General features: G+C 43.3%; 1 protein-coding gene across 4 annotated transcripts in view; it reads left to right on the forward strand.

Annotated features, from left to right (window-relative positions):
- Positions 1 to 10,648: 10,648 nt before the first annotated feature.
- Positions 10,649 to 21,523, forward strand: part of LOC124416560 (zinc finger protein 608-like) — a 97,047-nt gene continuing 86,172 nt past the window's right edge. For all 4 annotated transcript variants that reach the window (XM_046897746.1, XM_046897741.1, XM_046897743.1 and 1 more), the window contains exon 1: positions 10,649 to 11,262. The gene's annotated coding sequence lies outside the window, so the exon portion shown is untranslated. The remainder of the gene's footprint in view (positions 11,263 to 21,523) is intronic.

A 21,523-nucleotide genomic window follows, 5' to 3' on the forward strand; every position in this document is an offset into this window, starting at 1 on the left:
CCTACAGTGTATATACCTATAATGCTTGTGTACTGCAGGAAGCGATGTCCGGTTGTGCGCGTGTCTTCTACCCACGTATCCGCGTGTACGTGCACGGTCTGTAAAATAGACTATATAGAGGCCGTAGTGAGTGAAGGAGGACAGCTCGACTCGGGTATAAAGAGAGAGAAAGAGAGAGAGAGTGAGAGTGAGGCCGAGAGGGAAAGGGACAGCAGGAAAAAAGGGGGAAAGGAGCGACGGAGAGAGATGGCGAGGTGGTTGGAGGGAGAAAGGGAGACAGAGTTACGGTCGAGGGGTGCGCACCAGGGGATGGAAGAGGAACCCGGGTGGTTCCATTGAGGGGTGCTTGATATCGACCCGCGCTTAGCCCCGCCTCGCGAACTCGGCCACCACCGCCGGTTCGCCTCACCCCGTGCGATTTCACAGGAGTTTCATTTCGTTCCAAAACACAAATAATGATTGCGGACGCGTATGCAGGAAAAGCCGAGGTAGAAAACCACACGCACGACAAGAATTACACCGGTTGTACGATATACCTTGCATCGTATTGCCGTCGTCGTCAATTTTTCGACAATTTTTTATATTTTATACGGTTACACGTCATGCCGACGATGAGGATTCCGCAGTGCGTCGTGTGATATGTCCTGACATCGCACCTTCCGGAATCCTCAAGACGTGTATGTGTAGGTACAAGGTGTCGCCGGGAAAGATATTTGCGGAGATGTTAGACGCGTATGTCAGAGTTGGTAACATCAAGGGTAGGGGTGATCTGATCATCCGGTGAAACGAATGATACTGGGTCGTAACGCCATCGATCTCTCCGCGTTAATCCGCTTGGAAATGAAATTTCGAGCGAACGGTTATACGCGAGCATCACACGCGCAACACGCTCGCAGGGTGATTAAAATAGGAAAAATGGTAGAGTGGAAGTTGTTTAGTATGCATGAGGGGAGATTTTGGTTCCGAGTGTACTGCAGCGGAATGTATCAGTGTGCAATATGCAAAGCGGATTATTTTATTTTTGAAAGGGAATTTGATCCGACCGCCAATAACGAGGACCACGTATAATCGGGTTCGGTGCTCACCTGCGCAGCTAAACTCATCACCATATCGCGTTACCCCAGCCGGATGTTTTCTCATTTAATGATGTCGGACTCGGCTGGATTATCACCGTCTTCGCAAGGCCGCGTGTTTCTAACCGCAAGACCTTTTGTTCGCGGTAATAATAAAATTCGCGATTCGGAGTAGGTACGTGGTTAGAATACCTCTGACCAAATTTCAACTCGTTTCTACGATTAGAGGCGTAATGATGACTCACGGGGAATGTTTTGATACGGAACTGCGTCACCGCGACACGTTTTCATGAGAAACACTGCGGTTATTCAAAGGTTGTATTAGGTATAGCTTACTTACTTATTACTCCGCTTTAAGGTCCAACCGTGCCCCTTGAATATAGATACGTATATATGTGTACAGTGCACATACTCAATTTCCAGTCTGCACGTAACCGGCATATAGATTTACTATTTATCTCCGTAAAACCTGACGCCGGTAAGCGAGGCGAGCAGTCGGGTTATGGTGTACAAGCTACAAGCTACGCTGCTGGTTCCCCTCTAGTGTGGTGTGAATTGAGGGGGAAAGACGAAGCTGCCGCTTGTTGTAAAGGAGTAAAGTTTCAGATAGCTGATAAGAGGGCACTTGCAGGAAAAATCTGGTCCAAAGTTTTCACAACACTCAGGGCCGAAGGAGAAAAGTCGAGAGATATACGCTAAGTTCTCGAACTTGGGGGGCTTTTTCACTCCGCTAGGATGACCCGGTAAATTCAACGCTTACACTCCATTAAATACTAATTGTCCCCAACTGTCCGAGCTAGAGCGTCAAAGAGAGAGAGAGATTGTGAGAAAAAGAGAGACGGAGAAAGAGAATGGAATTCTCCGTCCATATGGACGACTAGACCATCCATTCTCCAACTAAGCACGAAAAATGGTCGCCCACCATTCTTCTCAGCACTCCATGTGCTTCGAAACTACAGATATACACCCCATCATCAAACTCGTGATAAAATATCGGGGTGGTATGGTGTATCCAGCTATTTCGCATTGTTTTACGATAGTGAAGATCGATCAGGTGTACGGGAAGCTACTGTTATACGAGACATTTCGAATAGAATGTGCATCCGAGCTAATATATTGCAGCGTTTGTTGTTTCAGGCAACCTGCGCCCACGACGTTCTGCGGTGAGAAGCGACCGGCATGGCGGCCTACGGAAGGTGAACAACGGTTTTTATTACCAGGTGTACGAGGATCAAGTCCGCAGCCGCGAACAACCCGCAGCCTCAGTCGAAGTAGCGAATTATTATTTTATCAAGTAGCTACTCGATGAGTTTAATCGAAAATTTTCCGTATCAATTACAACGTTAGTTTTTTTTCTTTTGTCACGTATGGTGGAGTACTGAAGGTTTATTTGGACAGCCCGTAATTTTATGAGAAGTATACGAATAAGCGTGATCAACGTACTAATTTTCCAACACTGGTGTACGTGAAGTTCAATGGACCCGTTTGGCAGAAAAATTCTATAACCATTGCGCGACGAATAGTTAATTCGTCGTTATTACGCCACTGTGCGAGGAATTTATTTCGTCCTTCGTAGACGGTATCTCGCGGAATTTTTCTACGCGAAAGGAGTGGCCTGCACATACAAGCGTGAAATTTTCGTTTTCTTTAATTAATTTTCAAAGCCATGTTTGTTATTCGCAATAAAAATGTATAAACATTGCCGAACGCAAATGCCAATCATTGCGTGTGTAGATTCATGAATTTCATACCTATAACATTACATGCATAATGCATTATACCTACATGTTGTATAAGCTTCATCGAGAATATCATGATAATTCAGTAATAATAACATAGAAAGATGACGAGGAGGATGAAGACGATGATTATGACAATTATTACACGATGATAAAAATAATATCTACCCTGACGGAAACTGCAAACAGGATAAAGGATGGCTGCTCATTTAATTAAAAATGCATTTGTTTGTTTGTTTCAGCCGGGTGTCGGCAATGTATTATAGGCTCATTCTACACCCGTTCCTTAACGAGCACAGCCGGGCTTCTGTCCGCCTGATATATGTATTATAGATATTCACGATTCACACCGACACGTGTGCCTGCACGCGTATACATCCGTACATATCCATACATCTCACACGTGCACACGATAGATATTGGAACATAGCTCGTTGGGCGTTCCAGGGCGGAGATGGCGGGGGGGAGATACACGGCAGGTATAACACGATCGGATATACATAGGTATATACCCACGGTTGATTGGATTTGTCAATTATATAATTGAAACGGTTGAAAAAATACCAGAAATTCTTTCGACCCGTCGCCCGTCAAAATCATTGTAAGCTGTGTCATGTACACTTACCTACATAGGTATTAGGCACATGTATGTACATATACGTACACCTATTTCCGCCTGAATTCCGGCCACGTTGAAGCTGATCGGTTTTAAACTATTCACAGGCAGGTCTGTATCACCGTGCAATTAGTTTGTTTTTTTATTTTGTTATTTTTTGTTCACCGATTTCAGTAATTCTAGTCTCTCTTTCTCGGAGATTTCTCCGAGAATCTCCTTTTCATCCTCGACATCTCATCGCGCCAGTTGAATTACCGTATTTTCAGCGCTTCGCACGACACCCAACACCTTGTACACCGTCAGGCAGGATGACAAGAGCGGCGTCGTCCCCTTGCTCCACCCTTTTTCCCTGCAGCACTCCGTAAGGTCCCGTGGCGTGCCGGCGTGCGTGTTGTAGGTACGCGTATTCAAATTCGTTAGCAACTTTCTAATCTTACGATGAATTGCTCGCTACCGTATTTGAGCTAGGCTCAGCTCTTGCCACTGCTTACGTAGCATTGGCTCGGACATCAAAGAAACACGCACGCACGCCCGCGCACAAGCGATTCACGCTAACCTTGTGTGCGACAAACCGTGGGTAATGCACGCGTGTGCCGTGCCGTAGTAGCGAGGGGTTCGAATCACTCGCGAATACGACGTACCGTAATTTGTCGGTAACTCGTTCACCTTCTTTTTTTTTTACCTCCTTTTTTTCCGTCCGACAAGGTACAAGGTATCGCTGGAACAACAGACTGACCTAAGTAAACGGCACGACAATATTTCTCCGAGAACGATCAGGCATAAAGCTGGCTTATGTTTTATACGATAATAAAACAATAACGAAGCTTAGATACGGAGGAATAAACCTAGTTCACTGAAATAGTTTAGAGTAGTGTACATAAGAAATTAAGAGAGCTAGAAGTACACCTTCAAGTTTCGGAATGCTCGTTAAAGCACGGTGCCACGTGCCAACGACGACGATGACGACAGAAGTACCGAGCCAGTCTCGCAACTTTTGCATAACGATTAACTATGAAGTAGATCGACGAATCAGGGATACTAAAATTCTCATAACTGAATTCTATCCAATCTACCGATTCACAAGATCTCAAGATCATCGTTCGCCCGTCGACGTGTGTGCGAATCAGTTTTGCTTCAGAGGTGCAGCGATGCATGGTATTTCGCTCATATCCTTCGCTGGAGGCCTGAGCCTACTACAAGTATCAAGTATGGGTAAGCACGCATACGAACATTTGTGTTGCGTAGAACCGTGTAACAGTATCTCACATGGAAACGCGGCGTCTATAGCTCAACAAGTTCCTATATTATATCCGATGCCCTAACTAGCCAGTAGACAGAGAAGCGGATCGGCTTAAGTGCGCCCGGTGTACATACCTACATAGACTTGACACAAAATATGAAATATGCGATAATGCCTTGGCTCGAGTTCCATGCCGGAATAGGTCGGTTTAGTAAATGCCTCTATGCAAAGTCAATCCCATACCTTCGTTTCTAAACGTTGGCTGTACCTGGGCTACTCACGATTATAGCGTCACAGGGTCTGCAGGCAGGCCGGGACTTTGATGACATACACAATAATCCATAACGGGAACGGGTTTGTACCCAACTGTGTTCCACGAACAAAACCTGGTAACGCTTTGAAGTAAAGCCTGCCGAGTCAGGTTGCGGGACGAAAAATATCCTACGCCTTTGAATCAGTGGTGATTTCGTTTTTCTTTTTTCTTTTTGATTTATTTTTTATTATTATTACTAAACTCTCTTTACACGTCTTGTCTTCCGCCGTCGAGAGCTGTTTGTGGAGCAATGTTTACCTTCGTATTAACGTGTCCATCTCGTAGAATGAGAGTAATCACGCGCTCATCGGATTATTATTAGCTGCGATAAAATATATATAAGTCGTGGCAGCTCGCTCAATTAGTCCTGAAAGTATTACAGCTGCGGTTCAATGCGTTTACGGTGTCGTCCGTTGGAATTATCCCGGTACCCGTGTCAAAGCTACGTGGTTTTGTAACATTTTAAATTTATACCTTGTTATAATTTATACCGTATACCGTGTTTTGAATCCGCTCTTTATATATATTCGAGGCTAGGCTTCGGAAACTCCAACTCCAACAATTATTGTTATACAGAGGTGCAATGAATATGTATACCTTATACCTCGGGATTTCAACGCTCTTGGGGAAATCCTTAGCAAACACCGCAGGCAATTATCTTGCTTTTCCGTCGCTGGGCGCACAAGGCACACCAAGCCAGTTTTGATAACGCGTAATACCTCAAGGCGTGAAAAGAGCATTTAAATTTTTGCGAAATACAGCCTGTGATTCAATTGCGATACTTTACACTGTATACAGAATTTCATATGAAAATGATACCTCGCAGTGCGTATAACTCAACCTTGCACTCGACGCGATATGGTGCACGCTAGGAAGCTTATACCTATATTATTATACGTAATACATGTGTCATAGGCGAAATGTACACGTAATCCGGATCAAGTGACAAGCTCAACGATCTATTTAAAACAAAGAGTCTTTTTCCGTTTTCTCTAATTGAACGGTACGTTCCGAGATAGGTACGGACATACATACATTATACATATACATACATACGTTAATACATATATAATGAACGAGGCGCGAGTCATTATTCGAGTTGCCATCTAAACACCGCTATTCCTACGTGAGCAGCGGACCAGCTAGCATAATAATCTGAGTCTATCGCTGCTCGCCCGATTTAAACGATGTTATAGCTTCGATAAAATTCAGACCATCACATTCAGGCTCGCCGCCTTTGTTATACTATCGCTGCCAATCTGCTATTCCTCCCCTCCCCTATCCCTCTCTCCCTCGCTCTCTTTCTCTCTCTCTCTCTCTTTCATCTCGTCCACTCTTGCTCGCTGAAATCGGGTCCTGGATATCCAACCCACCCGCAGGAACGTGCAGCTTGCGGGAACGTAGCCCGAGCGTAACTCGACCTTTGGAACCCGAGGAGGAAAGATATTAAAAGAGGGACATTTTCTGGCCCACTGTAGTATTTCTCCGAAAATAATAAGCCATTGTTTCTCCGGGATGAGGATTACTCTATTTTGTTTCCATTTTCCTGGTTTACTCAAGTTCATACCTCGTGAACGAAATTTTCTACTCCATCACCCCCTCAGCATCCTCGAATCCCAGGTCGAGGTCATTTTCGGCTCGTTACTGGCCGTTCAACAGATGCGTCCCCGGAACAAACACGGCTAGGTATATAATACATGTATACTGTAGCGGCACGTGTTTTAGCTTTGGTATAATAAGATATGGTGGATGAGACGAATTCGTTGAACGAACGACTGTGCAGCGTTTCTCTACGTCTGCAGGTACGTATCGTACAAGGCCATGTGTGCACAGCGAGTTGTGAAGTGAAGAAAGGAAGGAGAGAAAAAGAGAGAGAAAGAAAGAAAGAAAGAAAGAAAGAAAAATGCCACCTTTGTCGGAAGAATAAATATCTCCATTAAGATGGAACAACACCTTTCTATCGGTCCCCTTTTCCCCGGACGCTCAGCTCGAAACGATTATCGCCGCGTGCAGTGTTTGTCCGTTTTTCATATTCAAACACGCAGGTACTCGATGCTACGTTATAGTGCTGCCAGTGCATCTCCGAACGATTCGGTCGAGTGATTTATTTTTAATCATGAATATATATATCAATCTACGCATCATCGGGTTACAACACGTACGAGATCGAAGCGCTGCTTTATAGTGCCTCGGAATCACGCCGGTGGCTCGTTGTTTGTGTGCGTATAGAAAATAAAAGGCAACCGGTTCGGTAGGTGCAGAGTTTGTAGACGGCGTGGTGCGCAGGGCCCTCGCTGTGCGGCTGGCTGGTTATAATGAGAAAAAGAGAGTCGGTACGAGGCGGGATTACAATCGAAAATCATAATTACTTGATCAATCTTGCGAGGGACTCTCTGTAAAAATCCTCTCTCTGTCTCTCTCTCAACGTCTCTCTGCTTGTCGGGAACAACCGAGTTAATTGTACGAAAGTTTTCGATACCGACAATGATAAACGCGATAAACCAAAGCACGTACGTTATATCCGTATAGGCAGAGGGTCGTATAACTATACAGTCCAAGCCCATTAGGCTATATAAGTATGACATCAAGCTCCGCTAACTCGCTCAATACCTGCAATCAATTCTTACCACCGGGTTGGGTAATACTGCATGATTTATGAAAGATTGAATCAGCCGGCCCGAAGGGGCATCGAGGTATAAATTCCGTCGTCTTCTTACCCGTCTTTCGTTATACCATCAAGGCGCATCGGAAAATCTCTCTTTTTCTCTTTCTCTCCCTCTCTCCAGCGCCAGCAGCAGCAGGATTTGAGGAGCACCCGGTAGACTAATTTCAGTTTTGACGTTCATCTGTTAAAGAAACAAGGCCCTCCTCCGAAGCTGTTATTAAAAGGGTGTGCAAGCTCGGTTCCTGCAGGAGTATAAATGCTGCAGAGGCAAAGCACCCGAGCACTTGTGATACGGAGAAGCAAAGCAGAAGCAGAAGCATAAGCAGAAGGTGACGCAACTCATGGCGGAGGGCGAGGAAGAGGACGAGGAGGGGGGAGGAAGAGCCGGCACGCATGTTTGCCCGTACATGAGCCTCTTAGCGCAGTTCATCATGGGGTTTCCGACAAGAGTCGTTCGAGGAGAGAGACGCCGCGACAGGACAGGAAAGTGGCCCCGAACAGCATCCCTGAGATTCCCCGATGAAAGTCCCTCTCTACCTGAGCAGGAAATTATTTTCCCCGTTAGATTCGTCGCATAGCTACGACGGACAATTGATTCGAAAGAAAACTTGTAACAGCGCAATTCCCTTGTCGGCGCACGCGTATTTTCCACAGCCGCCGGGCTTGGCGATAAAATTTCTTCCGTTGTATATTATTCTTCGATATTTTTAATTGGGGAAAGAATTACGAAGCTATGCTCTGGAATTCATACTCCAAACCGTGTACAGGTTCGTGGTTTCCCAAGATCAGCCTGACGAGTATATCAGCAAGATGGCGGGTCGAGTGTCTGCAGCACTCCGCTGGTATACCTGTAATTTCATCTCGAATTTTCAGATGATAAAATTACCGGTAGTTACAAACGGTTACACGCAGAGATATTAAGCGCCGTCGAATTCGTGGCAAGCAATTAGGTGTGCGTTATACCGCGTTACGGGCGCGGATCATCGATCCTGCCGGCGTAAAAGCGTGATTATCGACGATCGCTGCGTGATGATTATATACCATTGGACGCGAGCGTGAAATTAAAAACAAATTCGATTTCCGATTCCCTTGTTACATCCATACAGGCAAGGGGATAGGTATATGCCCTACTCGTTGGCTTCCCTTCGGTAGATTTGTCACTCAAAGGCGCTTCTCTTGCTTTTAGAGAGAAACGGCTATATAATAATACCGAGTCCTTCCCCCTCCCCGGAGCCGAGGAGCGCCTTTGTCTGCCGTCGAGGCTCACGGCTATAAGGGCTCAACTCGAGTCCGTAGGTTGAGTTTCTCTCCTATAAGCTAGCCGCCCGACGAACGACGCTTCTGCGAAGCTCTAACGGTTTGCCAGGTCCGACACGGTGCGTTCAGGACCCCAAATTACCCGATGAATGCGTCAAACAAGCCGTGGAAATTTTCATTTTTATTCCACCGGCCGACGCTCGTCGAGCTAATTTTTTACAGGTAAACTTAACGACGCACCGATCTATAATCTATATACACGAATGTACCTATATGTATAGGTGATGCGAACCGCCCGCGGCTCTATACCGTCTCTGGTTAAATAAGTTCATTTTCATTCTAATTTAGACCGCTGTCGTAACCCGCCGGCGAGAGTCAATATTTTGCTTGGCAAAACAGGTCTGTACATCGATTCGTCTGAACAGGTGTTTAACTAAGTATAACTTAATTACTTACTTTGATACGTCACGAGGACGAATACCAGGCCTCGCTTCGCATCCCGCAGGTATATCAATAAACCGGCAAATAAGTCCCGTAGCTGTTTATTACGCAACCGAGTTTAAACGCGCGGATTACCCGCTGACAACACGACGATTTGAATAATTGATTTATACATTTCGTCAGGATGTTTTGCTACTCCGCGACGTGGGTCCTCCTCGCAAGTCCCCCCCCCCCCCCCCCCCCCCGCAGGCAGCATTTCGCGAGCAAAATACGACTCCAATCAGCAATTCTACCGAAAGCGACTCGCGAGTTGTTTACAGAAGATTTATCGAGGATTCGAGTCGCGAAACTGTATCGCGGATAAATTGGGAAGGACGAGGGAGCTCGACCGTCTTTCAGCGGAGAATATCGATATTCTTTGTTACGATTAAACCCGGCCCACGCCTCACGTCAGCGTCGTAACTAATCTCACGGAGTGGATCAGACGAAAATCGATCAGCAGCTCTCGAAGATACATCTTTCCGGCCCAGAATCCGTCGTATCGGATATACATACACGCGACGTCGAAGGAGCCTCCGCCTCCTCCACGTCGAGGTAGCAGCACCTGCGAAACATGTTCACATTCGAATATTGTCGAGTGTTGGTCGAGGTGTTGCCGGAAAAAGACTGAAAAAATGAAAAAATTGCAGCTCAACAGCGTCGGCAGTACAAATAGTCGAAAAGACGACAAACGTCTGCTGCCGATGCGAGTGTCGCCGTGCCGCGCCGCGCCGGTAGGTAGGAACGTTACATTACACCACAGAGACGATGATTTTAGCGGGGTTCGTTCCTTCGGACCTCGGTTCGGCCCTGAGCGAACGTAACCGAGTCGAGCCGAGTATAGCCGAGGCCGCACGATCTCGGCGGAGGCCTGCAGCCATGTGTTGTGGTCTGCTGTGAGTGCTTTGTGACAAGAGAGGTGCAGTGCCGCGTTTTCGGTCTTGCCTCAGCGAGGAGGTGAAAAGCGAAGAATCGCGGAAACAAAGGTACTCGCGGTGTAATTAAACGCTCTGTAATATCGGCCAAGCCGTGAAGTGTATACGGGAGTTGGCGCAGGGTGTGTCTCGGCGCGAAACGCTTGCTGCCAAAGTGTGTTCGTTCGTTGGTTCGTTGGTATCGGGAATCCGACGAGGAGAGGCCGAGAGCTCCGGGGTTCTCGCTCGCTGTGCGTGTACGTAGTACGTGTATACCTACGCGGCTGCTAGGTCGTGTGTCTGAAAGTGTGCGAGAGAGAGAAGGAGAGAGAAAGAGCGAGCGAGAGAGAGAGATAGCCGACAGCGAGAAACACGCGACGAACGGAGGGAACGAACGGACCGAACGTTCGTCGGTTGTTCGGCTCGACACGGAGGCTCGTTTCGACGACGGCTGGTGGGATTTGTGTGTTGTTCCTCAAATATAGTAATATTATTACGGGAAATACATGTCGGTGATGTCGTTAAAAAACCACTCAGTCAGTGCATCGATCGTCGTGTTGATTACGTGCTAATTGTAACAAATATGTAAAAAAAAAAGAAAAAGAAAAACAACAAAAGAAAGAAAAGAAAAGATAGGAAAGAAAAACGACTAGTCAAGTGCTTAGGATCCAGTTTTTTTTAAAATTTTTTTATTTTTTTTCACCTTCTTTCGTTCTAAAGGTAATAGTTTAATTGAAAATAGATAAATCAGATAGTTCGAAATAGTAAATGATATAAAAAATGTAAACTGTGCGGTGCTTCTATACGAAATGGCCATTTTTACGCCGGCTAGTGCCCAAAGGAACTACTACCACCACCACCGCCACCGATATCACCACACCAACACAAGCAGCTAGGTGTGCCCGCTTGGTTTTCTGGATACAACGAGGGATCGCCTGCACGCACACGATCTCACGGAGGCAATGGTAGGTCTTTATGTACATCTCATCCGTCGGATTCGAGCGAGCGAGTGTCTGTTCTCCTCCTCCTCCTCCCTCTTTCTTCATCGGTGTGCGTCGTTATACCTACGTGTCCTCCTCGTCTCACCACCACCACCACCACACCACCACAGTAACCTCGTCGAATGTGTGTGCCTTGCCTGCCTTCCTTCCTTCCCCAGCGTAAATTCTCTCCTCGCGCCACACACAGAGGCAGAAGAGCCGAGTTGTCTCTCTCTCTGTCCATCTGTCCTGTTTCCCTCTCTCTATATCTATCTCTCTTTCTCTCTCTGCCTTCAGCGGCACACATAAGGGGACGTTGAACGCAGACGGAGAACAGCGAGCGAAAGAAAGAGCGAGACGGCGGGATATATAGATATACAGAGAGAGAGGGAGAGAGAGAGAAATATGCGCACACAAGTATGCGAGCGATGTACGGACGGTGCGACACTGACACAAACACGTATTACTACCACATTCACGAATGCGCTACGTAATATATCATTCGCCGGATGAAGCTGGTGTGCGTGCGGCTCGGCTGCTGCCTGCAGCGCACCGCCTCTGTGTAAGTTCCCAGCCCCCCTCGTCTCCACCCTTCACCCTCACCCTCACCCACACAAGCGAGGCATTTTCTCTACACGGCTCGTATCGACATAGTACCGATACGATTCTCCGTTTACGTGTTTCGTATTTTAGAGCGAGAATGAGGCCCTCCTGCCTTGCGTATACCTACGTAGCAACACACGCACATTTATACCGGGACCATCTCTAGAAACTAAACAGGAACTGCGCATGCGCGAATTTAAATCCGTCGTCCGTGCAGTCTGGCCACCCCGAGACCCTGCTGTCAAACTCTGTTTCTGTCGGCGATGTAGTTCACATGCATTTTTGAGGTTAGAATCTCAAGTTATTGAGATAGTCACTCGGAAAGGCTTGGGAAGCATTTGTTATTGAACATTGATTGTTCAAAGAACGGTCGGAATTTAATGCTGATGCTCTTTGAAAATTCGTCCTATTCGATTGAAACAAGAAATCTGTTCAAATGTTGGGTGCTTGGAAGAAACGAAGCAGGTAGGTGGGGACAATTTATTCAATCATTTTCATTACTTCATACATTAAGAATAACAATGAAATTTTTTTCTTTCAACAGAAAATACAGCCAAAATAATAGCATCTCTGCTGTTCGCTGATGTCTTCTCTTCCCATTCAATTCGTGACACATGCAGAGATCATCGGCCACTTTTGTTGGTTGGAAAAGGAAGTTGTAGATCTTACGGTTTCTTTCAATTTCAAATCTAATCCGAAGAGTAAAACTCAGAAACATTCTGTGACACAAGTTAAAAATCAACATTTTCAAAATGTGCCTCAGTGTCACAATTAACTTTAAGGATAATCATGTTTTAGAGTAATGTTCAGAACATTCAAATGAAAATATTGACTTATCGGATTCAACATTGTACCCCTTGTTCCTTTGAAACAAATGAATATCTAATTTTCACTGAAGTTCATGAAAATATTTACTTAAACCTAAATCCAATACAATATCTTGTTCATAGTGCTCCGAACATCATCCAGTAACATGAATATCCGGAAGGAATCCCTCTGTCGCAGAAACCGTTATAAGGTTCTTTGTTTTTAACTTGTGCCACTAGATAACTTTTGCATTGCAGATTCCATTTCCAATCTTAGGATGAGATTTTTTGTTTCGAACAGTGTTAACATGGGATGCAGAATTAATTGTAATAAATGGAGATTCACAAACTCTCAGTTTCAATGAAGGACCATTGTAAGAGTATAAAATTGAATCTGGTTTCAAGCTTTCAACAAGTTACCGGATGACTCCCTGATAAAGATTCATCATAAAAAAGTTAGCCAGCAAGTAAGTCCTATTGTAGACAAAGTGATCATTTGTAATGTGTACTAGTAAGTGAATGCATTCCTTAGACCTTGCTGGGGTTGAACGAGGCTCAAGCACGGATGATAGCTGCAACTAGCTAGTCAGATGATACTGTCGATTAATATTGACTTTAAAGACATTTTCAACTGAAGTTATCCAACATTTTTAGATTGAGATTGGTTCAGTTTACACATCAAAATTCATCCTTGGAATCTGATTTAACATTTGAAACACTATTCATCTGAATTGAATACCAAGAGAGTGGAAAATAAAATATCAAAACTGCTGAAAAGAAAATTTGAAAAATAATGCGGGCCAATAATACTGCTTGGATTACAATGGTGCACGGAATGATTGCTCTGTAAAATTAGTTAGCAGCAATTGTTCAATAACAAACTTATTACTTTTGGCTCGATAGATCTAAAATGATGGAATATTCAAACACCATGATCTGTAGTGTGTCGTGCTCTTCAATTTTGCCACGACTGATGTTCAGAAGGTGGCGATGACCAGAAGAAATTCCTTCGGATACCTGTTGTCTAATGGAACAACGGAACAACCAGGTTCGATGGTTGGAACGGTGGCACCAATCGAGAAACTAGGGTCCTAGCCACCAAAACGTTTTGACCATCAGGTAAGGTATGATTTTCATCCTATTATCCAAACTTGAAACTTCAAGTCTGTCAGAACAAACGAATTTTATCATTGAATACATGTGAAAATATTGTAATATGCAAATATCATAGTATCAGAAATTTACTTACACGCTTCAACGCCTGACAACTTTAGTCTCGCTTCGATGATGTTTGTTTCCCACCTGAAAATATTAAAAGATATTATCATCAGACAAGCGCTTCTAATTGTTTTGAATACCACTAATTTTCAATAAATTGCGACAGAAAAACGAATTGCTACTTTTTGTACTCCTAAGCTTTGTGTTTCAAGATACACTATTTCTTTTATTCCTTGTTACTGATTTTATTTCAATATTTCATGTTCATTGGCACTGATTACTGGCTTCTGGAGCACTGCACTGTAACAAATCTACTCTGAAGCAACCTTCTACTGGGTTTCAACAATCCATTTATTTTTAATTTTATGTAAATAAAGAATCTGTTTGAAATAAACAATATTTTTACTTACCTGCCTCAGTTTGTCTAGATTCCCACTCGTTGATGATGTTCCACATTTAATTTCAGTTTTCTTCTTTCAATAAATAACTGATCCAATTTCTGTAGCTTTTGATATTTGTTTCTCCATTGACGCCTTTATTGTGTCGATTAAATATCTGCTAATATCAACTACGGTATTGCTGAATGACACTTTTCTTCGAAAATTCACGATAAGTAGGAATAAATAACAACCTAACCTCAATAGGCTACTTTACGCGCGAGATATTCAAAGCCTTGTCACATTTCGTGTACGTTGGTCGCCTTGGTTAGCTGACGAAAATTACTCCGCGGGGCAATTTCGCTGACCAATGAAATTGAATCATTTGGCGCATGCGCAGTTCCTGTTTAGTTTCTAGAGATGGTCCCGGTATATATTAATAATCATAATCATCATCATCATAATAATCATAGTTATAATAATAAGGTACGTGTGGGTAAACACGATATGATAGGACACACGTATGTAGCCATGCCGAGCAGCGAAAGAAGAATGGGGTGGGGGGCTCTTGAGTGATTCCGAAACTTCGGCCGGAAGTAATCGTCGCTATTGAATCGTACATGCACGCCACGTTACCTACAACATATTTAAGCGTTTGGGCCGTCATCGTATCGCGAAATTCATACCGGTACAATTTTTTTTTTTTTACTCATCATCTTTTCTTTCTCATCCACGGTCGGGATAAATATCTTTTGTGCAATTTACAGCGGCTGTAATATACTTGTACATGTATTACATATACCTATGCAAAGACAGATATTGTCATGAATGTCCGATTCCTGGTATCATCGTCAAATTTTTCGTCCGTGTTGCCGATCCGTCGGTCCCGGGAGGGAATGGGGTAGTCAGTGAGGTATTGATTGCGTGAAACTCTGCGGTTTCAACCACTGCAGGCCTCCTCTCTCTCACTCGCTCTCTTTCTCCCTCGCACTTTATACGCGTGGCGTTCGTACGTACACGTTGGTGCGTATCATCATTGTTATTATTTTCATTATTATTATTGTTATTATTATACACGCGCGTTGACACACGCATTCGACACGACGACACCCCCACCCTTTCTCCTTACCGGAGCGTCGTCGTCGTCGTCGTCGTCGTTGTCGATGTCTGCAGAGAACTCGACTCGGAATCAGAAGTTTCGTTATAAGGCGCGGGCGAGAGTTTCTTCTAATAACAATCTCACCTAAATATGTACGCGTGGAGGGCATACTTTTATGGCTTGATTTTGTGTCTTGTTGTTGCGACAGTTTGGAGAAGGGTCCCTCCTTCCCTGCGCCTTTTTTTTCTAACCGTTCTAAATAAACCTCATAAATCACCGAGAATTTTTCCTCGGTATATGTATTAAGTATAAGCGTTGAAGTCTCACTCTCTTTCTCTCTTTCTCTCGTAGCGGGGTTTTTATACCTTATACATGTATCCGAATTACCGTGTTTGCGTGTATGATTCAGCTGGCGCGTTTAACGAAAGCCGGAAAAACGGCGGCAGCATCCTACGAGATAAAGTGACGAACTTTTTGCAACACAGCGTCGAGTTTCGGAGAATTTGTATTTTGTCACGGGGAAAAACAAAAAATTGCAGACAAATGAGGTGTTTGAGAAAAAGTCATATATATGTTTCGGACTATTTATAATGCAAGAATTATGCACATGTACGTTATATCTACGTAGACACGGATCTCGTCGATTGTCTATATTTGCCAATTAGCACGGTCCGTCTAACTTGTTCGGCTATATATTTATAGGATAGTAAAGCAAACGTGAAACGGTTCCCGACTGCACTAGCAACGTGTTCATTTTATTGTATGCTGTTAAATAATTAATTAATTTATTATTATTATTCAACACTACACTCAACATCCGACAGCCCGCTTTGTTCTCTTTCAATCGTATTCTGCTGTACACCGTGTTGCAAATTTTTTGCCCCCCCGCCCCCCCTTCCTCGTTCTTATAAATTTCTGCAACGCACGTATTACGTGTAGGTATATAATAATGATACAATAAAGTGAGTTGAAAACGTGCATGCGTAAGAACTGCTGGACATTTTCACCGAAACTACGTGACTGGTGTTCTTCTTTTTTGTTTTACCTTTTTTGCGTCTTCCTCTTCTCTCGTAAGATTAATTCACCGTTTTTGCTTTATGTAGGTATAATGTTTCTGTGTGTGGGTGTGTCTGTGCATAATAAAAATACCCGGCGTAGATAGGATGGCGGAAGATAATTGTCTGAGAATTGCCTGGGAAGGAGAAGAAGGGAAGACGACGCGACTTGTATATAATGAACACTTGCGCTTCTTCGCAGGAAAAATTATCCCTGTCTTTACCGGTATTATTATTTATCTTTGTCTTACGTAAGTTGGATTGCTCGCTTTATCGTCCGGCGACAATGAAGGTGCAAAATATCAATTTAATCAAGTCGTTGGATGAAATGAAAATTTTTCTCTACTATTTATTCATTTGATTATTTACTAAGTTGTTCCCATTTTTTTTTCTTTTCTTTCTTTCCTTCTCTCTCGCTCTCCAACTCTCGCTTTCATATATACGTATATACATATAACTTACTCATTCCGTTGAATAATTAATGCCGGTAATTTATCGCTCGCTACTAATTTCAGCCGCTGTTGTGTGCTGTTCACGCATAATCATTACGGTAGATCGATTTTTTCTCCCGTTTCTTTTTTTTTTAAACTTATTTTCCTTCTCTATCCGCCTAACGTATACTTACGATTAGTCAATATAACGTGTCGCCGTGTGTATCATATTACAGGAACGGAGTGGAAACTGACAGGATGACTGTAATGTATTCACGTTTCGGAATTAAACTGCAGGCCGCAGAATGATTTTTCAATTATATACCGTTGTATTATGTGAAACATTAATAATCTGAAATTTCTTTCTCTAAAGCACATTCTATAGTAATAATTTTTAACAAGTTTCTGATCCACTTTGCTTTGCAAACTCGATAAATTATAACAACTACAAAATATTACAAAAATTTTTAAACATCGGTGAATCCATTCCCTCGGCACGCTCTATAATGTACTTTTATATATAAACGAGGGAGGGGGATTTTCTTTCATCTTTCCAAAGTGTTTCGAGGAATACGAATACGAGTAAGAGGATGGGACTTGGGAGGGACGACGAGAGTCGCCGCGGTGCGGTGTAGGAGCACAGTTGGAATATGTTCAACTCCCCGCTCGGGTCGTGTTCTATTCATAATTTATTCTCGCCGTGGCAGTTTCGAACAGCACTGGTGGTGGTACGAAGGCACTTATATAATCACGCATCGGCTCGAACGCTGCAGTTGTATATAACGTGTACCTACAAAGGGCCACCCTACGAGATTAACGAAACTTCAGAACTCAAAACGGGACGAGATGCAACGCGATGAAATCTTCCGACGATTTGACGCTCGTTTGCTTGGTTTAACGATTCCCTCCGAGGCGGCGAGAATTCTAAACACGTTTAAATCCACACCCTTTATCACCTACCTTCTTATACTGCCGCCGCCTGCAGCGGTGGCTCGAGATCGATACACGGAAATCGGTATAAAATGATCGTGTATCCCAGCCTGTCACGGGATTGAATAATTAGAAGCGTAGTTAGCATCGCCTGTATGTTATGTCGGCGAAAGACACGCGATGTGATGTACTGCACGGGTGGTTTATATGTATATGCATTATACAGCCATACAGGTATAATGAAATCGCAGTCATCGTCGGCTGCTTTCTCGCAGACGTGATTTAAGGATCGTAATAATTATTATAATGATAATGATAATGATAATAACAATAATGATGATAATAATAATCGATTCATTGAATGGGATGAAAATAAACGGAAGAAAACAAATGAGAAGAAGACGGAGTAAATAAAGATTGAAATGATAGTGATTAAAATGAAAGACAGGATCAACGCTTCGTAACGTGATTAAAGCGGTAATTAAGCGTAAGATCCTCTGGCAGCAATCTCCCGCCGCGACGTTACCAGTTGGCGGTCCCCTTTGAAACGATGTAGTTAGCCGTAATTGCAACACTAATCGCGAACCTGTTTATAACCTATGTTAATTAATATTTTCACATGAATTTTGCGATGAAAAATTTTCGCAGTATACTTTGATCTTATTTATCTAATGCCGTCGTTATTCGAGCAATGAATAAGACGTTGGATCAACAGATTTTTCTGCCTTTGTATCCGGATTCTATACCCACCGACTTTAAGAATTTCAACTTTTGTCCTCTTTGATGTATAAAATCTTGTTGACCGCCGAATTATCCGCTTGCGGATCAGTTGACTCATTACCATTTTATGGACCTTGTCCATGCGATGATTTGGTCGCTCGCTCGTTGTGATAAACAATGGGCAAGAATGCTGCAGCAAAATTAATTCTACCTACCTTGATTGTAGGCACGTATCGGCAAATAATACATACGTGACTTTAATTATAATTGTATGATTTTTTGTTATTTTTTTCATCCTGGTTAATTGCAATGTGAAATTGCGAGTGAACATTGGAACGTTTGACTGCTAATTACGGCTACTAGCTTCATTCTCATGAAAAAAACCACTGTTTCGCAAATTTATAGTAACTGAGGTAGTTGAGTTTTCAGAATATGAATATATTTTTCCTTATTACAATTTACCGCATCGTCAGACATTCATTGAATTGTGAAATGACGATTTCTTTGGAAACTTAAATCGTCACAATAACGTTAACAATTTCAACATTATAGAAAATTAGCGATTGAAGTGTATGAAGAAAAGAAATAAGATTAAATGAGACTGCGGTATAGTAGAGTTTTGAAAGTTGATCCATCACAAATTCTCCATTGTCACGAAGATTGAATTACTATACCCCTCAAAAAGAGTCAGAGACATTCATCTATTATTAATTGCGCAACTTTTTGAATTCAAGCTTTGTAGTTTACACAACGTTACTATGCGTATATACGTCTGGAAATGCATTGTACATTGTGCATACATAATATAATATTCATTCTTATGTATACATATATGCATATTTACGGAACGCGAATCTGATGAAAATCGAACAATGGAGCAATTGTTTTACTCGGACTTTAAGAGCCAACCGACCGCGAGAGATGAGATGATTTACACAACAATATTTATACGAATTATTATAACCGCGAGGCGAACGAGTTAAAGTAAGCGCGGATCAGACGAGGATTTTTATTTCGACATTCTTCAAAACATCTAATAAGCATATCGCTTTTATACCTATATACATATACAAAAGCGATCTCCGCAGCAGCGGGAGCAGCTCACACGCGCCCAGCTCATGATCCATGATCCAACATGGAGGATTCGATTTAATAGCCGGATAAAATTATTTTCGAACGGATTACGTCACTAGTCCATTACCATTTCTAAACAAGCGAATCTGTCTTCCTCTGCATTTTATTTATTTATATTTATTTTTTCTTTCTTTCTTTTCTCTTCTTGTTTAACAACAAACACGTCCGCGCTACTACAGTTGTGCTTATTGATCCCGCATTTGTCAAATTTTATCAAACAAATTAAATCACAGGTATCCTACACTCCGATGCAGTAACTCCAATATCTTTTTCCAAATGCATTGCACGTGCTATGCGATCGCGAAAATAATTCACTAAAAAAAAAAAAACAATAATAACAGGTATGACAACAGAATTGTTATTATCGCGCGGCGAGTCTAACTGTCGCCGGTCTGTCTACTATCGCATTCTCGCCTATATCAGCACCCACTAGTACACATATACGCAATCATGTGTCATAGATACTCGTGTGCGCAAATGCGAGTACGCTCGTAAGAGAGAGAGAAAGCGAGAGGACAAGGCCGGCGGAGGGGGCGGGGGAGGGGGGCGAAATCGATGCGTCTAAGCCGTTTTCAATGGACGACTTCATAAGCGTTTTCCATTTAGTTTCTTTGGGCCCTCTTCCTTCCCTCGACCCTTGGCACGGAGGCTTGAAATGAGGGGGGCCGTGTCGAATCTTTCGTAGTAAATTTCGTGCAACAGCAGCAGCGAGACGTGGGGCCAAAGTATCCTGCGGATATACAGTTTCGTATCGATCACGATACTACTACTACTACTACATTCAGACAATAATTATTCCATCTTATCGCCGCCGCGCTTCTTTCGAACACCAAATTCAAGATGCATGACCTAGGGTTCATTCACTTGCACTTTATAATCAAGTGAAAGATTGAGATGCTGAAAATTTTCTTCTTTTTTCTTTTTCTTACTTCGAATTTTTGCTTTGCCGAGAATTGTTGATGTCTCGATAAATTTCGGAATTATTAATCGACGTCAATACGTTCCGTGTTTGTTCTATATGTATGTATACATCTCACCCTGCATGGTACTCAAATTCTGTCGAACCGCGTGCAGGTGAAACACATGTCGACGTATAGATGGGGATGGGTAGATAGATGGAACGATAGCGCAAATGGTGTTAGATATAATAACATAGCAATGTATAATTTACATATACAGTGCAAGACGCAGGCGGTCTTGCCTTTGGAACATAATTTGTCGGTCGCCACCGGTAGGTTATACGTACTGTGAACGAAGAGGAAAAGAAAGAGAAGAAAGGTTAAGTCGTGCAGGTGATCGCAGGTTATAAGACGAGCTGATTGTGAGAAGCAACTCGCTCCTCTCCGTCTCCGTCCCCCTTTAATTTCATTCGAAAGATACTTGGCGAGTGTTCAAAAGCCTCGAGTATCTCGGCCTATAATTAGTGGTGGGTATGGTAGAAGTCTCACGAAATCTGTTCGCCCGTGCCGCGGTGCGGCAATGGCAGGCCGAGGGTGTATATTATAATTCTTTCACGACCTGTACCTACGACGACGCATGTCTGCCTACTCCTTGCTTTTACACTACCGGTAAAGAAGTCAAATCAATTTTCCATCTCTCGCCGAAAGGCGTATATATATATATATATGTATATCCTCCTTTGAAAAAGAGAAGCAAAAATGGAAGACGACGGCGATGCGGAGACGCTTCTGTCGTGTAGAATCATCCGTACATGTTATATACCTGCATCACGATCGTGTACCTCGAGGTTGAGACTCGAACTTGCCCGTAAAATGTCTTCACCTCTCGTGAGAATATTCGAATCGAACGACGAACGAACAATTCACGAGGCATTATGTGCATCGTGTACGTTATGCATGCATACCTACGTGTC

Source organism: Diprion similis, chromosome 2 (genome assembly GCF_021155765.1).
Source record: "Diprion similis isolate iyDipSimi1 chromosome 2, iyDipSimi1.1, whole genome shotgun sequence".
NCBI lineage: Eukaryota > Metazoa > Arthropoda > Insecta > Hymenoptera > Diprionidae > Diprion > Diprion similis.